The following is a 4,810-nucleotide window of genomic DNA, read 5'->3' as shown; positions in this document are numbered from 1 at the left end:
TTAATATTTATGTATTTATCATTTTAATATTTTAGATTTTTTAATGAATATATCAACGTATGTTTTATAAATATTTGTCAACTATTATTTAGCATTGCAATAAGCATACTTAAAATTAATGGGTTTTTTTATACTTGTAAAAGGCACTTAAAAGGCTGTTGTCCATTACTTGCTTTTATTACAAGTATATTTTTTAAAATACGTCAGATTAATTTTCCAAAGAGTAAATTAAAGCACAAAATTAAATATGCCGCTATTTTAAGTGGGTTAAAAAGGATAACTATAATGTATGGCGGAATTGCCCTTTTGCAAGTATTTGACTCGGCGCAGTAGCCCCCAGTCACATTAGCTAAAAGAGACCGAGACAGAGCAACAGTCTACCATTCATTTTCAATGGGAGTAGCCGTTTGCCAGCGAAAAGCACGCCACTGCACCAAGCAAAGTAGGACAAAAATAAACAAAGCTATTTTATGCAAATGCTGAGCGATGCCATAAAGCGACTGAAATGTGTGAATGTTCGACCTCAGACAAATGTTTGAAATGTTATCATGTTTGGCAAGAGTTTGTTATGATATGTTCTGACAATAAAGAGTACTTTTAAAACCACAATTAATGCTCTGGTTTCTACAACTTTCACTTAGGGGCAAAAATCTGCCTTAAACTTCAAAGAAAAAAGATGTTAAATTTACCATGCTAATAATCAATATCGGCTGATATTAAACAGTTATCATGATCCAACATAGCTTCTATTTTAAGCAGCTGCTTTGGGATCAAAAAGATGTTCTATGACAATGATTATATAACATTACCTATGTTCCTAAAGTGTATTATTTACACTAGCAACTCACCTTTAAAAGAATCAATATATTTAGCTTCAAATCCTTCCTTATCTTTGCCTAAGGAGCAATAATAAGCAGCATCCTGTTTGGCATTTCTTTTAGCTCTTTGTGGCCTTGTAGCACTCATCTCCTGCAAAGACGAGATGTTAAAAATAAAACATCTCAGATACAAGATACACGGTGTACCTTTGATGCTTGGTAGAAGGTTGATTTTTCCAAAGATTTTAATGCATGTGCAGCGGACTAACATGGTGGCTAACCTACACTGACGAGCATGCTTGCTAATTATAACAACTATATGCTATAACTAACGTTATCTAAGATGTCGCAAATCAGATGCGCGTCATCGAAAAACTTTTACCATTTTGCTTAATTACATGACAATATTTATATAAATGCAATGTGCCAAGGGTTTTGTATAGTTCTTACCATAATCTTCACATCGGCAGCATGATGAAACGTGTTCAATTAACATTGTAGACGATCCGCTCACACCTGAATTTATAGGACTGTACCAAGTTGATGGAAGACGAGGGGGTATGAGAAAATGACGCAATCAACCAATCAGATGCTCAGAATAATACACACAGTGTTAATATTCATGTGGTCCTGCTATCACTCAACCGGCCATAGGGGGTGCTGTGGTGATACACAGATTATACACAAAATCAGGTTTTTGTGTATTAAATGGTCATCTTTTTTTTTTTTTTTTTTTTTTTTTTTTAGGGTCAGTGGACCAATAGAAACACTTCTACATCTTTAAAATTAGCAGGACACTGCTCCTGTCCTGTTAATACAAAATGTCCTTCTAGTGTGGTGTGTATTCTGACCAATTGTCCTGCTAATACATATGTACCAACAAACACACACACACACATACACTCTCATTGCACACGCATACACCCATACACAAACACTTGTTGGGATTATTAGCAAGACTTGAAAAGCAAGAGAAACAAATGACTGACCTGGAGACAAGAGATTACTCACCTTTACCTCTTGACGCTCCAGTTTCAGCTTTATCACCAGTGACCGCTCCTTTGCATCCTGCTCCTGTTGTAAAGAGTGATCATCTTAAGATTACATTTCCAGTCAGATGACATGACACCTTGCTCTATCTAACTCTTAGTCAGGATTTCTTAGCATTACATCCTCTTACTGATGCTGACATTCTGGCCACTTACCGCACTGTCCTTTACGGTACTGCCCAGGACTGGTGGGAAGTTGTACGATCCTCAATAACCACGTGGGAAGAATTGGAAGCTGCTTTCCTCTCTGCTTTCCTCTCAGAGGATTATGAAGATGAGCTGGCTGAACGGGTAAGGACAAGAACACAGGGAGAAAGAGAGAGCATTAGAGACTTTGCATTTACATACAGAGCTCTCTGCAAAAGGTGGAAGCCCTCCTTGATGGACAGTGAATTGGTGAAAATCATTTTAGAATATATGAACCCCTATCTTGCAAGCCAGATTCGCAGTCGGGTGAACACAGTGGATGAACTTGTGAAATTAGGCCAACAGCTGGAAAAAGACTACGAACAACAACTGCAATATGAAAAACGTGTGAGTTCTAGGCAACCCTTATCCATGCCTCAAAGACCTATTGCCAACCACCTGGCAGAGAAGCCTTTAGTTCAATGCTGGCGATGTAAAGGCCATCACTCCCCTGGCAACTGTCCTCACTTTGTGTCTTCTCAGTCCCAGTCACCTCAGTCCACCAGCAAACACCTTTCCTCTAATTGCAAGCGGACAACATTCCCAGCTTCTAAAGGTACGGGTCCACCTGGCAATCGCTCTGTGTCTTCCACCTTTCCTCAGAAGTTACCAACAACTGGTAAAAAAACACCACCTACTGAAATTGTTCCACAACAGTTAGTGATACCACTCTGTATTGGTACCTGGAAGGGAAAAGCCATTGTTGATACTGGGGCTAGCTACACCCTTCTACATGAGAATCTCTGGAAGGAACTCTCTTCACAAAAACTCAATCCATGGACCCAGGGTCCACTATACCTTGCCAATGGGGAAGCAGAAATTTCTTTAGGTTGGGTAAACATGCCAATCACCCTACATAAAAAATTATTCACCATATCTGCTGTTGTTCTATCGGCCAAAGCCCTGGCCTATGCAGTCGTGTTTGGACTGGACTTTATCTTCTCCAGTGGGCTGCAGATCAATGTGGCAGATCAAAAGTATTAATTTCAGTCCAATCCTAAAGAGTATTATCCTTTCCAGACAACAAATGCCAGTGTACCAGTTATCAGCTCCCAACATCCAAAGGGAAAGATTGGAAATAAAAACTCAGACAGTCTCTCTCTACTATCTTCTGTTCCTCCTCCTCAACTTAACATGGTTCAACCATCCTACCTGGATGATAAGACACAAATTGACACTGCTGTACAGCATGCCCACTTACCTCCGGAAGGCAAGCAACAGTTACTGCAGATCCTCGAGTCAAACCCTCAAGTTTGTACGCTTCGTCCGGGACGAACTGAAGTTACACAGCATCACATATATACTACCCACCAAGTACCTATGAAACAAAGACCGTACCGTACAACACCAAACAAGCTGTCATTACAGAGCAACTGGAAGAGATGTTGACTGCCGGCATCGTAGAACCATCACATTCTGGATGGGCCTCACCTGTCATCTTGGTCCCTAAAAAAGACGGAAGCCTTAGGTTTCGTGTGGACTACAGGAAAGTTAATGCCATTACAGAGAATGATGCTTACCCTTTACCCAACATCACTGAGATCTTAGAGTCACTATCTGGAGCTGCCATCTTTTCCACGATTGACCTTAACAGCGGCTACTGGCAAGTGAACATGGATCAAGAAAGTAAACCAAAAACTGCTTTCACAACCCCATCAGGACTGTTTCAGTTTAATGTTATGCCGTTTGGGTTAAAAAATGCCCCAGCAACCTTCCAAAGACTAATGGAGACTGTTCTAGGAGAATTGCGTGGAAACATCTGCTTTGTCTACATTGACGACATAATTATTTACTCACCATCTGTAGCCCAGCACTTCTCCGACCTCCAGGCTGTTCTTCACAAACTGCAAATGGCTGGCCTCACCATTAATTTAAAAAAAGCAAGTTCTGACTTAAAGAAATAACCTTTCATGGACACGTTGTCAACTTCCAAGGCATAGCTGCAGACCCAAGTAAAGTGGAGGCTATACGGGAATACCCTGTGCCCACCAACAGCAAGGAGGTCCAGCGCTTCCTGGGGTTAGCCGGGTGGGTACCACCGGTTTGTACCAAACTTCTCCAGGATCGCTAAACCCATCAATGCACTGAAAAAAAAAGGATGTTAATTCCTCTGGTCACCACAATGTCAGCAAGCCTTTGAACATTTGAAATGCTGTCTAACCTCTCCTCCCATTCTTGGCCATCCGGACTTTCAATTGCCCTTTACTGTTTACACTGATGCCAGTGACACTGGTTTGGGTGCTGTGCTGACCCTGCACAAGGAAAAGGGTTTAGAACAAGTTATTGCTTATGCCAGCAGAACCCTGAACAAAGCAGAGACCAATTACACAGCAACCGAAAAAGAGTGTTTGGCTGTAATTTGGGCCCTGGAAAAATGGCAGCACTACCTAGAGCACAAAATGTTCACCGTCATCACAGACAACTCAGCATTACAATGGGTAATTTCTTCCACAAAAACCAAGAGTCGCCTCATCCGGTGGGCCTTGCGACATCAGAGATTTGATTTTATCATTGATTATCGCAAAGGAAAACTAAATATGGCACCTGATGCTCTGTCTCAGATTCGTACCAGCTGTAACCTGTACAAAAACCAACACCAGCAGGAGAATGCTGAGCTTCCGATGTCTCCAGCCACAACCTGGGAGGAACAACACAAAGACCCTCACATCATCAAAACACTTCAAGCACTTGCAGAAAATGATTCCTCTCTAAAAGATCGGTATGAGATAGTGGAAGATAAACTCTATCACAAAACTC

At 41.1% G+C, this 4,810-nt stretch overlaps 1 long non-coding RNA gene across 1 annotated transcript; it reads right to left on the bottom strand.

Moving 5' to 3' along the window:
* Positions 1-846: 846 nt before the first annotated feature.
* Positions 847-2,253, bottom strand: LOC113078416 (uncharacterized). Its single transcript, XR_003281494.1, has 3 exons — positions 1,830-2,253; positions 1,269-1,348; positions 847-969 (listed from the first exon to the last, which is right to left on the bottom strand). It is a non-coding gene; the product is annotated as an uncharacterized LOC113078416 (long non-coding RNA).
* Positions 2,254-4,810: the final 2,557 nt, after the last annotated feature.

Source organism: Carassius auratus, unplaced genomic scaffold (genome assembly GCF_003368295.1).
Source record: "Carassius auratus strain Wakin unplaced genomic scaffold, ASM336829v1 scaf_tig00025698, whole genome shotgun sequence".
Lineage (NCBI taxonomy): Eukaryota > Metazoa > Chordata > Actinopteri > Cypriniformes > Cyprinidae > Carassius > Carassius auratus.
The sequence above is the reverse complement of the archived record's forward strand: the minus strand, read 5'-3'. Positions and strand labels throughout refer to the sequence as shown.